The 14,775-nt window shown below is 46.6% G+C and overlaps 1 pseudogene; it reads left to right on the top strand.

Annotated features, from left to right (window-relative positions):
• Positions 1–2,927: 2,927 nt before the first annotated feature.
• LOC123170886 (disease resistance protein RGA5-like) lies at positions 2,928–9,036 on the top strand (annotated as a pseudogene).
• Positions 9,037–14,775: the final 5,739 nt, after the last annotated feature.

Raw genomic sequence — 14,775 nt, 5'->3', positions numbered from 1 at the left:
ACATCCGAATTTAACGGGGGGAACCCCGTTAAACATTTTCAAAATCCTCAAAAACCTAACAGAAAAAAAGATACGGGGCTTTTAAGATCTGGAGAGGCAAAACAATTCAAAAAATTTCAAATTGTGGTCAAACTGTGGTCAAACAATGGTCAAACTAATTATTCTAGAATATTAGTGTTACTAAATAATTATTTCAGTTTTTTTGAATTTTGGTCAAATCTGGTCAAACTGTGGTCAAACAGTGGTCAAACAGTGGTCAAACAATGGTCAAACTAATTATTCCAGAAATATTAGTGTTACTAAATAATTATTGTTTTTTAAAACAATAGTTTCAAACTCAAACAGTGAAATGTGTCACTTCATGCTCAAGCTAAATTCCTGAGGGTTAATAGAATTGACATCTTACTATTGTCAGGAAAACAACAACTGCAGACTTGGAAACGAGGGAGAATAGAACCCGGAAGTTAAGCGTGCTCAGGCTGGAGGTGAGAGGATGGGTGACCGTCCGGGAAGTTAGATGATTTGGAATGATGAGGGGGTGATTAGAGATTAGAGGATAAATTGAACAGTGATGAGGGGTGGTGATTAGAGATTAGAGGTTAAAATAATTCAGAAATTTGAAAATCAAAAAATAAAATAAAAAAATTCGCAAAAAAAAAATTTCAAAAAAAAAAATCATAAAATTTCCTTTAGTCCCGGTTGGTAACTAAAGGTGGAGCTCCGGTTCAAAAACCGGGACTAAAGGCCCTTACCAACCGTTTCGCAGAGCCGGACACGATTCTTGTGTTCGAAATCTACTTTGAAGTATTCGGAGAAGGAACCGGCCTTGCAATGCCGAAGACAATCTGCGCGCCGGACTCATTGTCATTGAAGCCTGGTTCAGGGGCTACTGAGGGAGTCCCGGACTAAGGAGTCCTCGGACAGCCGGACTATATACTTGGGCCGGACTGTTGGGCTATGAAGATACAAGATAGAAGACTTCGACCCGTGTCCGGATGGGACTCTCCTTTGCGTGGAAGGCAAGCTTGGCGATTCAGATATGTAGATTCCTTTCTCTGTAACCGACTTTGTGTAACCCTAGCCCCCTCCAGTGTCTATATAAATCGGAGGGTTTAGTCCATAGGACAACAATCATAATCTCATAGGCTAGGTTACTAGGGTTTAGCCATTATGATCTCGTGGTAGATCAACTCTTATAATACTCATATTCATCAAGATCAATCAAGCAGGAAGTAGGGTGTTACCTCCATAGAGAGGGCCCGAACCTCGGTAAACATTGTGTCCCCCGCCTCCTGTTACCATTAGCCTTAGACGCACAGTTCGGGACCCACTACCCGAGATCCGCCGGTTTTGACACCGACAGTGACGTCCTGTTGTAGCAAATACTTCTAAGGCCTCTTTGGTTCATAGCGTAAGAAAATTAGAGGAATAACATAGTCATAGAAAATGAGATGTCATGTATCCCAAATCCTGTGAACAGAAATAGGAAAAAAGATGCTCTTTGGTTCACATCACATAATATTTTTCAATTGGGTCTAGGCTAATGTTCATTTTCCTATGAAATGTATAGGATAGGAAGAATTCCTCTATAAGAACAGAATCCCAAAGAGCTTTAAAGGAGTTTTTTTCCTATAGAAATCATATTCTATGGAATTCCTACAGAATTCCTCCAAACTAAAGGAGGCCCCACTATGTTATCCCAGTCAACTTGAATGGAGTATCATTTCTCACAAATTTAGCACTTCAATGTACTAGTACTCCTTTCGTCTCATATTAATTGTTGCTCAAAAGGATGTATCTACACGTAGGTAAATCCATTTGAGCGACATTAATCTGGTATAGAGGGAGTACTTGTTTGCAAAGAATTCTGGAATCTTGATTTACTTTATATGAGTATCAATATATACTACCAGGTCAGCAGGTGAGCTGCTCTTTGAATTACCAGAAGAGTAGTTGATACAAAATAAAAGAGAGGAAATAGAACTAGCCTGAAACATGACTTGCCCAGAAAAATCACTTGATATAACTTAGTGTGCCTTTTTCAGCGCAAGTGCAACATATTAATATAATGCTGATACCAGTGCTCCTGGCCCTGAGTGAATCTGACTGCTCTCTGGCCCTGGAAGCCGCCTGAATGGCCGGACCGTGCGACTGATCCTTAGCTAGATTATTTATAGTGATTTTCATGATAAATACATTTGTGGACACATTAATCTGTTATTTGCAGGGGCTTTGAATAGTTTTTGGGACCGAAATGCACCTGATTTCGAGCACGCACTAATCCAAGTAATAAATAAAATCGAAATAAAAGACATATATGACACCTAACAAGCCATGAGCAGAACACTGCAACAATTAATAACACGAACCATCAAAAAGAGTCGCGAACAAATTTACTAAAAGCAACCTTTCCTCCTACTAGGTTGTCATGGAGAGAAAGAAGGATGCATTGAGAGAGGAGGGTGGAGAGTCCCGTGATGGCGGTCACATAATGTTGTGAGGGAGAGGATACACGCAGGTGCGACCGTGCCATTTTGTCTTGTGTGCATATGCCCCCAACTCCCATGCACGCTTGGGACGGCCGACAGAGTTCTCCTCGGAAGAAATAATCAAAGGGTGTATGTGTGATTTAAGTTTCTTTAAAATATTTAACAAAGTACTACTACTCCTCCTCTTTCAAATCCAGAGCAGATAAGAATCCAATGAGACTGTCCAATCTGATTCCAGTGTTTGAAACTAAGCAGCGTACGTGAGCGGGTGAGGCACCATCGGGAGCAATCGACAAAAGATGCATAGCGTCCCAGGAATTAACAAGAGGCAGGCTCGACAGTAGAGGCACAAGCCACAGTGCCATGCATGTGATGTGACAGTAGAGGAGATGAACCACAACTAAGTGAGAGAGAGACGCATGTGATGTCCCCGTCTCCATCTGCTTCCCCTCTCCTCTCACTCCGTCCAAACACTAGCTAGCTACACTCTTCTTCGGTGATGAGGCCACCGGACATGGATGACCCCGGCGCCAGCTCGCACGCCAAGGAGGAGCTGCAGCCGGAGGTGGTTATCTACACGGCGTCAGCTTCAGCGTCGCGCCGCAGAGCGCGCACCTCGGCCGACCTCTACGCCTTGCGCGCCCTACTACGGGGCTACGGCCTGACCACAGACGAGCGCGACGTGTCCACGAGCAAAGCGCACCGCTGCGAGCTCAAGTCGTTGCTCGCAGCTCGGGGCTGCGCCTTCTCCCTCCCGCAGCTCCTCGTGGGCGGCCGGCTCGTCGGCGGCCCCAAAGATGTTAGGCAGCTGCACCAGGCCGGCGGGCTGAGGCCTCTCCTCGACGACGCCCCAAGGCCGAGCCCGCCTTCGTCTGCCAAGCCTGTAAGAGGGTCGGCTCCGTTCCCTGCAGGAAGTGCAGGAACACCCGCAACAAGATGCAAGATCATGGCGTTATTGCCGACGAGCAGGACAAGGTTGTCCTTTTTTATCCAACCCAAGGTGACACTTCGCTTCTCTCCTTCCTAATTCCTATCCCTCTACAACAAAAAGAAATCAAAGAGACTGAACTTGCTTAGAGAGCCGTTTCCTTTTCTTTATGCTGACATAACTCGATCTTGTTGCGCTATAGGCAGTATTACTTATATCTAAAATAAAGTAGGCGCAGCTCATTTCTTCTGTTAGTTTGTATTACATGCAACATCTGCTTGTGTGTAAAATAAATTGTTCTTTCTTGTCTATGTTTCTTTTCAGATGTTTCAGTGGGAGGTAGAGGCAGAGAGATGGATGCGAGTTTCAGTGTTTCTCTGGGCGCCATGAGACCCCTTCTTAAGAAGCTTGACATGATGCTAGGTCCTCATGGATGCAAGTTGACCAAGGGGGTCAATGATAGGTGTCAGCTCCTCAAAGATGAACTTGAAGAAATAGCCACATACCTTGAAGATCTGTTAAAGGTGGAGGACCCTCCCCTGGCGGCCAAGTGCTGGATGAAAGAGGCACATGAGTTATCTTATGACATCCTAGATTGTATTGACAACTTTGTGCCCCCTGATCAGTCTCTTGGCTACAAATTTGACCATAACATGACTCATGTTAAGATTCCCAAGAGGCTCAAGTGGCAGAAACAGATTGAATATGCAGCTCCTGATGTGTCAGGACATGTTATCTCCAAAACCATCCGTGTTGATGTAACTTGTGCTCCCAAGAGGCTCAAGTGGTACCAGCAGATCGTTGAAAAGGTATCAGAATTTAGGATTTATGCCCAGGAGGTGGTTCGACGGTACGACAGATACCAGGTCCACTGTTGTAGCACCTCGGTGGCAAGTAGATTTTCGGCCATTGGGCCTATGATGCCAATGCCGCCACCGCCTTGTGAGAAAACTTGTTCCGGCCTAGTAATTGATGGTCGGATGAGTAAGTTTATCAACTCCCAGCTGGCTAATGATGAGAATCGGCAGCTCAGGGTGGTGTCTATTCACGGATCTGGATGTCTTGGTAAAACAATGCTTGCCAAAGTGTTGTATAATAAATTGGGGAGGCAATTCCATTGTCGGGCTTTCATCCGGGTGTCCAAAAAGCCTGATATGAAAAGACTTTTCTGCGACATGCTCTCACAAATCCAGCGAAAGCATCCCCAAGCAAGCGAAGACGCTTCTGATGAACTTCACATTACTACTGAAAATATCAGGAATTATCTACATGCCAAGAGGTACTTATTTTCCACATGCAAATAGTATGTACTAGTTGTACTGCATAGTATGTACTGCTTATTTTCCACATGGTCCATAATAGCATATAGATCAAATCCCTACAGGTGTTGTTTTGTTTTTCACAAAAAAAAGGCATGATGATATATAGTCAATTTCTGAAAAGATGTTTCTCAGGCAAGCTTTACAGTGAGCTGAAAAAGCTTGATAGTAAGCGTTATAGTACATGCCTGTCCAATCAACGGACATTAGTTTTACTCTTCAAGTCAGCACTAACTTGATGCTGGTAGTAACATTCTTTTCTAGTGTATCTAACTGTTGTTACTGTTAGCCTGACACATAAATGTGACATGCGTGCATTCTTGACATGCAGGTACCTAATCGTTGTTGATGATTTATGGGATACATCAGCATGGGATTTTATTAATCAGCTTTTGCCCAAGTGTATTAAAGGAAGCAGAATTATAACAACTACACAGATTGAAGATGTTGCATTAGCATGTTGCTGCGATGACCCAGAACAAGTTTTTGAGATGAAACCTTTGGATGATGATCACTCAAGGAAGCTATTCTTTGGCAGGATTTTTGGCTCTGAAAGTGACTGTCCTGAAGAATTCAAACAAGTTTCAAGCCAAATTGTAGAAATATGTGGTGGTTTGCCGCTAGCAACTATCAGCATAGCTAGTCTGTTAGCAAACCAGCCTTCCGTTTCAATGGAATTATTCACACACATACATGATTCGTTTATCTCTCTTTTGTCATCAAATTTAACTTCAGAAAGAACGACACAAGTACTGAACCTCAGCTACAACAGCCTTCCTTATTACCTAAAGACATGCCTGCTCCATCTTAGTATGTATCCAGAGGGCTCCATAATCTTCAAACATGACCTGGTCAGGCAATGGATGGCTGAAGGGTTTCTTGCTGCAAGTGAAGGGAAAAACATGGAGGAAGTTGCAGGATTGTATTTCGATGAACTTGTTGATAGAAGATTCATCCAACCTATGTCTATCAACTTCAACAATGAGGTGGTGTCCTGCACAGTTCATGCCGTGGTGCATGATCTTATTGCGCACAAGTCTGCTGAAGAGAATTTCCTTGTGATACTAGATTACAATCGAAAGAATTTGACACTTTCTCATAAGGTCCGTCGACTATCGCTCCAACTTGGTGATGCAAAATATGCCAAGATACCAGAAAACATGAGAAAGTCACAAGTACGTTCACTTGGAGTTTTTGGACTATCAGAGTGTATGCCTTGCATTGGAGAGTTCAAGCTTGTTCGTGTTCTGAACCTTCATCTATCTAGCCATCATAATGGAGACCAAGACCTGGCTATAGACCTCACTGGGATATCGGAACTGTTCCATCTTATATATCTGAAGATTGTATGTGATGTCTGCATAAAATTGCCAGGCTGTATGAGAGGGCTGCAATGTTTGGAGACACTGGATGTTATGGATACACCAAGAGGCACTCATGTTCCCTGGGATATTATATATCTCCCACACTTGTTGCACCTCAGTCTTCCTCTTGATACATATCTTCTGGATTGGGTCGTCGGTATTCGGACCCTTGGCATGCTGAACCACCTGGAGGATCTTTATATTCCTACACCTCCTTCTTCTGACCATGACCATGTCAAGAGAAGCATGGGAGCTCTGGGTACCTTAATCGGACGACATGGCAGCCTGAAAACTGTAAAACTGGTGGCTCACAGATCCTCGGTTAAGTATGATGACGCTTCAAAAGCAACCATTAACTGGTTTAACGTAGCACCTCCCGCGAATCTCCAGAGATTTGAATGCTCTCCACACAGCCGCATCATATTTGATGAAATCCCATGGGGGAAGAGGCGACTTGGCCACCTGTGCATTCTGAAGATTGAAGTGAGGGAACTGCTAGTAAATGATGTTGATATTCTTAGAGGGATGCCTGCCCTCACTGCTCTGTCATTGTATGTGGAGATGGCGCCTAGCGTGAAGATCATCTTTGGCATGGCTGTAGGATTCACAGCTCTCAAGTACTTCAAGCTGAAGTTCGCAAGTGGAATAGCTTGGCTAAAATTTGAGGCGGACGCAATGCCTAATCTCTGGAAGCTCAAGCTCGTTTTCAATTACATCCCCCGAATGGACCAACGACTTAATCTTTTTTCGAAGCCTGACCAGTGGAAACAATATCGACATGGTACTGCATTAATCAGCATCAATCATATGACAGGCCTTAGAGAAGTCTCCGCAAAATTTGGAGGTGCAGCTGCTGATCTGCAGTATGTCTCGAGGATCGGCGTAGTTATTAATCATCCGGGCAATCCTGTAATCAGCGTGCAATTAGTGGATTCCGGTTCCGATGGTGATAAAAGGTACTCTAGTACTAGTCCAATCTAAATGATTGGTGTTTCTGTTGTAACTGTTCAATTATTCAAATCAACCTGATTTGATATTCATGCTCTGACTAAGCTATCTAATGGTTGTTGTGATCAGGATATCATCAGAGTCCTCTTCAGGCTTGCATCCTCCAGGTATACTTTTTAGTCAAAAGGAGTTCTAACAGAGACGTTCCGTCATCAGGTGTTAAATTACTACTAGTGTCAGGTGCAAAAGGATTGATGAAGTGTTGAATTTTGTCAGGTGCAGATGGTGGAGAGCAACAGGATGTGGTCTCGTGGAGCAATACCATTGGTGTGATAGGCCGGGAACTCTTCATCTATTGCCTCCATCGTATGTCCAGGTGGGACTATGGCTCCATCGCCTCCCTGAACCGCGACTTCAATTCGGTGGTTCGCAACGGGGAGATCTACCGCCTGCGTCGGAAGAATGGGGTCGCAGAGCACTGGCTCTACCTCTCTTGCAGTGATCCCCACGAGTGGGAGGCTTATGACCCGTCCACTGGGCGCTGGATCCAAGTGCCCAAGATGCCACCGGCTCAAAGCATCCTCTGGGAGTCGCTTGCTGTAGGAACTGAGTTGCTGGTTTTTGGGAACGAGGGGGTTGCCTTGAGATATAGCATCCTTACCAATTCATGGACATGGCTGGCTGATGCGATGTACCCCCCGCGGTACTTGTTTGGGTCAGCAAGTGCCGGTGAAAAGGCGTATGTCGCGGGAGGCAAGGTTTCTTACGTTAGTTACTTGAGCTCCGCAGAGATGTATGACTCGGAGGCACATACTTGGACACCCCTTCCCAACATGAATAGGGCTAGGCACAAATGCTCTGGTGCGTTCATGGATGGCAAGTTCTATGTGATCGGTGGTGTTACCCGTAGCCGCGAGCTCTTGACATGCGGTGAGGAGTATGACCTGAACCGGCGGTCATGGAGGGTCATCGACAATATGTCTCAGGGGCTCAACAGTACAGCCATTGGTGCTCCTCCGCTCATTGCAGTTGTGAACAATGAGCTTTATGGCGCTGATTACAGTGTGAATAATGATCTGAAGCAGTATGATAAGCTGGACAACAAGTGGATCACTCTTGGAAAATTGCCTGTACTGTCTAAGGACAAAGATGGCTGGGACATGGGATTCCGAGCATGTGGTGACCGGCTGATTGTAATTGGGTCTCCAAACAATTCTAGTGATGAGAAGGCGGTTGAGCTTCATTCATGGACCCCGGATGAGCAACCGCCTTTGTGGAATTTGTTTGCCACACGCCCATACGGGGGCGACCAGATTTTGTGCACCGTCATGGGTTGCTGAGTCCACGCGGAATAAATACGGGGACATCTATTGATGATTCAACTTTGGCGGCAACTCGTGCTCTCTATAATCAATCAGGTACGCACCTCATACAATGTAGTCGTCGTCGCTTTTGTTCAGTTATACTCCCCATGCCCCCGCTTCTCTCATTGCACCTCATACAATGTGTTTTCCAGCGTGGGAATACTCCCGTTTGTTTTTTTACCCAGTTTGCTCCGTGATATGCTTTTGTTCAGTTGTGTTATCACGTTCTGAATGGTACTGATATTACTTGTATGGTCAAATCGTGGGTTTGTTTGACTGACACCGTGTTTCTGTTCATATTTCCATGCAGTGGCTGCTGGAAAGTCTGCCTGTGCCTCATTCTCAAGTCTGCTGGAGTGTCCTGTGAGCACTGGTGCTACAAAAAGAGAAGACATGTATGAGTTTGGAGAAAGTGACAATTTGGTTTTTTCAGTTGCTAGCTAGCTGTGATTTCTTGTTTCAATTTGGATTCCAGAAATGTTACTGGCTGTTACTATGACCCAAATTTATCTGTACCGTAGCATGCTACTATCAGTTATTTTTTAACATCAAATTCAGTCTGTATCTTGCATTCTTTTCTGTTCAAAATTTCTCAAACTCGGAATAAATAAAACTGTTTGGACAGAAGCACATGAGTATCATTTTATATTCACTCAGATGAATAAGGTCGAATATCTTCTCGAAACGGTTGCATGGATTTCATCTTACACGCACAGTTGCAATGTGTCACAAGACTCACAAGCATGCAATGCACCTAGCGAGTCGGGAGTCCTGACCACAAATCACTGGTGACACTACTATCACAACTACTGTAAATAGTTCGAATTGCCTCCTATGTACAGATATCCTATAGCTAAGAGAGAATGGGCGATGAAGAATCGACAAATTCGCAGACGTAGATATCGCTACAGCTTTTTAGCGGGCTCTCCGGTCCAGTAAGACAGCAACAAGGATCTTCTCGGGATTGAATGGCCCAGATTCATGATCCCTTATTTTGGCTCTTCCATCTCATGCCTTTAGTGATGCACTGCATCTTCACTAACATCTCCACCGTACCCCTGAATATCATACCCGCGACATCCGCCCCGGAGTCCTTTTGAATGTTGGAAGACGGCTGCTGTGCACTCTGCCCGTGCGGTGCTGCCCGCTTCTCACGCGGTGATTGTGGCCACTCCCGCTCCTCATGCAGCTTAGCGCACGGCGCTCCTGGAGACTAGCTCCCTTCTGTTGTAACGGATCGCCATGCACTCGTGTGCTCCTCGTGTGTATATAAGGCTATGCCTTTCATTGTAATAGACCACTTAGTGATTCTCATCATTCTTCTTGGTATCAGAGCCATCTTTCCTCCATGTATCCCATGGCCGGTTCCCATGCCACTGACGAGGGCTCCGACGCCGGCGAGCAACCCGACGCCGGCGTGACCTCTGGCAGCCCACCCCTCCCTAGCGCTAGCACAACACTGCCCACCGCCTCCGCACCCCTTCCCGTCCAGAGCGCTCCCCCGGCCACAGCTCCTATGCAACTCACCGTCGCGCCGCTCGGCTCGGCGACCGGCGACGCCGCGTCCTCCTCCACGGCGCCTCCTCCTTCGATCCACGCCGTCAACGTCGGCGCCCACATCGACTTCAAGCTGGACGCCGTTTGCGGCAACTACTCCAAGTGGAGGCGCATCATGTCCTTCATCCTCCGCAAATCGGGTGTGGAGAGCCATGTCCTCGTCAACCTCGACCCGCGCACCAAGACTGCGCAGTGGCGCCACAACGATCTCCAGATCCTTCTCATGATCTACGGTACGATCACGGATGAACTTTACGATGTCATTTCCGCCCAAGATTCCACTGCCTATCATGCCTGGTTTCTCCTCGACGCCTTCTCCCGCGATAACCTCGCGGGCCGAGCCATCCACGTCGGCGCCGAGTTCCGCGCTACCGTTCAGGGCGACATGAAGATCGCCGAGTACTGCCGGCGCCTCAAGGCGCTCGTGGACTCCCTCGACGACCTCGACGAGCACGTCACCGACAAAACCCTCACTCTTCAGCTCATCCGCGGACTTGCTCCCCGGTTCGGCGTCATGGCGTCCCTGCTCCCGATGCAGGTGCCCTTCCCCACCTTCGTTCAGGCCTACTCCAGACTGATGCTGGAGGAAATCAGCCTGGACGCGCGCGCTCGCGCGGAGGGCGCCACTGCTCTCATCGCCACCCATGGCGGCTCTTCTGTTTCCGACAGCTCCAGTGGGGGTGGCAGCGGCTCTGCATCAACTGGCAGCGTCATCCAGCGGCAGCCCGACCGCTCTTCTGACCGCGGCGCGCGTGGGCGCGGTCGTGGCCACGGTGGACGCGGGCGCGGCTCCGACGGATGCGGTTCTGCTCCACATCCACCGCTCCATCCCAGCAGCCCTGGATGGGCTATTTCGCTCCGTGGGGCGCCCCCTTTCCGCCGGCCGGCCGCGCTCCGTGGGTTCCCCCGAACGCCGCGGGCGTGCTCGGCCCACGTCCCGGGGTGCCGCACCACGCGTACCCCATGATCTACGGCGCCACGCCTCCACCGTACGGCGTCCTGACGCCCACGTACGGCGCCCCGCCTCCTCCACCTTCATGGGACAACGCCCACATGCTCAACGCCGCCATGACCAACATGTCCCTTCAAGCGCCACGGGCAGGCGAGTGGTACCTCGACACTGGTGCATCCAGCCACATCACCAACGACGCAGGTAACTTGAGCTCGTCTTGTTTTTCATCAAAGTATCCCTCCATCTTAGTTGGTGACGGCTCCCACATGCCCGCTCTTGCTACCAGCTCTGCCTCTCTACCACCTCGCCCCTTCTCTCTCAACCACATTCTTTTTGCACCCTCTGTTGTCAAAAATTTGCTCTCTGTTCGACAATTCACGACTGGCAATTCTGTTTCCGTTGAATTTGACCCGTTTGGCTTTCTTGTGAAGGATCTGGCGAGCAGGACCCCTCTCATGAGGTCAAATAGTTCCACCGGCATGTACCCGTTCTTCGGCGAGACACCAACAGCCCTCTCCTCGACGTAGGCGATTTATGGCACAGGCGCTTAGGGCACCCTAGCCGTGCATCTTTATCTAGATTATCTCATTTTCTCTCTTCATGTAATAACCCCCCCCCCTTCTGCCACTTGTGAGGCATGCCAATTCGGACGGCAGCCAAGGCTTCCCTTCCCCTCTTCTAGCTCGTTTACTACTTCACCCTTTCAGCTTGTTCATTATGATTTATGGACACCACCTGTCTCTAGTTGCTCCGGTTATGCATACTACTTAATAATAATTGATGATTTTAGTCACTACTCATGGAGTTTTCCCTTGCGTCACAAATCTGAGGCCGCTGACATTCTCATACGTTTTTATGCCTACACCCTTACCCAATTCCACCTCTGCCTTCAGTGCATCCAATGTGACAACGGTGGAGAGTTCCTCAACACTCGTCTTCGCTCCTTCCTCTCGGATAACAGCATCACTCTACGTCTCTCTTGCCCTCATACCTCGCCACAAAACGGCAAGGCGGAGCGCGCCATACGCAGCACTAACGACATCATGCGCACTATGCTGCTACAAGCCAATATGCCACCGGAGTTTTGGGTCGAAAGCTTGAACACTGCCACTCACCTCCTCAACCTCCGGCCCTCCCGCACCATAGCCAACAACACGCCATACTTCATGCTCCACGGCATTGCACCCACTTACGACCACTTCCGCACTTTCGGATGCCTTTGTTACCCAAACCTCTACGCCACTACCCCCAACAAGCTCGCTCCTACGTCACGTCGCTGCATACTCCTCGGCCTCCCCCACGAGCACAAAGGCTATCGTTGCCATGACCTTGCCACCCGCAAGGTCATCACCTCGCGTCACGTTATTTTTGACGAAAGCCAATTCCCCTACAGACCGGCCACCCCCTTCTATGTCTTGAGCTTGCGTTGGTTTTCCTTTAAGAGGAAAGGGTGATGCAGCACAGTAGCGTAAGTATTTCCCTCAGTTTTTGAGAACCAAGGTATCAATCTAGTAGGAAGTTCCTTCAAAGTCCCACGCACCTACACAAACAAACAAAGAACTCGCAACCAACGCAATAAAAGGGTTGTCAATCCCTTCACGGCCACTTGCGAAAGTGGGATCTGATAGAGATAATATGATAAGATAAATATATTTTTGTTATTTTATAATATAGATGCAAAAAGTAAAGATGCAAATAAAAGTAGATTGAAAGCTTATATGATAAAAGATAGACCCGGGGGCCATAGGTTTCACTAGTGGCTTCTCTCAAGATAGCATAAGTATTACGGTGGGTGAACAAATTACTGTCGAGCAATTGATAGAAAAGAGAATAATTATGAGATTATCTAGGCATGATTATGTATATAGGCATCACGTCCGTGAAAAGTAGACCGACTCCTGCCTGCATCTACTACTATTACTCCACACATCGTCCGCTATCCAACATGCATCTAGAGTATTAAGTTCATAAGAACAGAGTAACGCATTAAGAAAGATGACATGATGTAGAGCGATAAACTCATGCAATATGATATAAATCCCATCTTTTTATCCTCGATGGCAACAATACAATACGTGCCTTGCAACCCTTTCTGTCACTGGATAAGGACACCGCAAGATTGAACCCAAAGCTAAGCACTTCTCCCATGGCAAGAAAGATCAATCTAGTAGGCCAAACCAAACTGATAATTCGAAGAGACTTGCAAAGATAACTCAATCATACATAAAATAATTCAGAAGAGATTCAAATATTTCTCATAGATAAACTTGATCATAAACCCACAATTCATCGGATCTCGACAAACACACCGCAAAAAGAGTTTACATCGAATAGATCTCCACAAAAGAGGGGGAGAACACTGTATTGAGATCCAAAAAGAGAGAAGAAGCCATCTAGCTAATAACTATGGACCCGAAGGTCTGTGGTAAACTACTCACAAATCATCGGAAGGGCTATGGTGTTGATGTAGAAGCCCTCCGTGATCGATTCCCCCTCCGGCGGAGCGCCGGCGAAGGCTCCAAGATGGGATCTCGCGGATACAGAAGGTTACGGCGGTGGAAATTATTTTTCGGTGGCTCTCTGGATGTTTTCGGGGTACGTGGGTATATATAGGAGGAAGAAGTAGGTCGGTGGCCGCTCGTGGGGCCCAGGAGATAGGGGGCGCGCCCACCAGGGAGGGGCGCGCTCTCCATCCTCCTGGTCGCCTCGATCGCTTCTTGACGTGCACTCCAAGTCCTCTGGATCAGGTTCGTTCCAAAAATCACGCCCCCGAAGGTTTCATTCCGTTTGGACTTCGTTTGATATTCCTTTTCTTCGAAATACTGAAATAGGCAAAAAAACAGCAATACGGGCTGGGCCTCCGGTTAGTAGGTTAGTCCCGAAAATGATATAAATGTGTAAAATAAAGCCCATAAACATCCAAAAGGGGTAATATAATAGCATGGAACAATCAAAAATTATAGATACGTTGGAGACGTATCAAGCATCCCCAAGCTTAATTCCTGATCGTCCTCGAGTAGGTAAAAGATAAAAACAGAATTTTTGATGTGGAATGCTACCTAGCATATTTCTCAATGTAATTTTCTTTATTGTGGCATGAATGTTCAGATCCAAATGATTCAAAATAAAATTTCATATTGACATAAGAAACAATAATACTTCAAGCATACTAATAAAAGCAATCATGTCTTCTCAAAATGACATGGCTAAAGAAAGTTTATCCCTACAAAATCATATAGTTAGGCTATGCTTCATCTTCGTCACACAAAAATGTTCCCAAATTCTACACCCCTGATGACAAGCCAAGCAATTGTTTCGTACTTAAATAATCCAAAACTTTTTCAACTTTCACGCAATACATGAGCGTGAGCCATGGATATAGCACTATGGGTGGAATAGAATATGATGATGGAGGTTGTGTGGAGAAGACAAAAAAGGAGAAAGTATCACATTGACGAGGATAATCAACGGGCTATGGAGATGCCCATCAATTGATGTCAACATGAGGAGTAGGGATTGCCATGCAACGGATGCACTAGAGCTATAAATGAATGAAAGCTCAACAAAAGAAACTAAGTGGGTGTGCATCCAACCTGCTTGCTCGCGAAGACCTAGGGCATTTTGAGGAAGCCCATTGTAGGAATATACAAGCCAAGTTCTATCATGAAAAATTCCCACTAGTATATGAAAGTGACAACATATGAGACTCACTATATGAAGAACATGGTGCTACTTGGAAGCACAAAATATGAGAATCGCTATATGAAGAACATGGTGCTACTTTGAAACACAAGTGTGGAAAAAGAGATAGTAACATTGCCCCCTTTTATAATTTTTTTTGACCCCTTTTTTTT

Source organism: Triticum aestivum, chromosome 7D (assembly GCF_018294505.1).
Source record: "Triticum aestivum cultivar Chinese Spring chromosome 7D, IWGSC CS RefSeq v2.1, whole genome shotgun sequence".
In the NCBI taxonomy this organism is placed as follows: domain Eukaryota; kingdom Viridiplantae; phylum Streptophyta; class Magnoliopsida; order Poales; family Poaceae; genus Triticum; species Triticum aestivum.
Note: the sequence above shows the minus strand (reverse complement) of the source record. Positions and strands in the feature narration are given on the sequence as shown.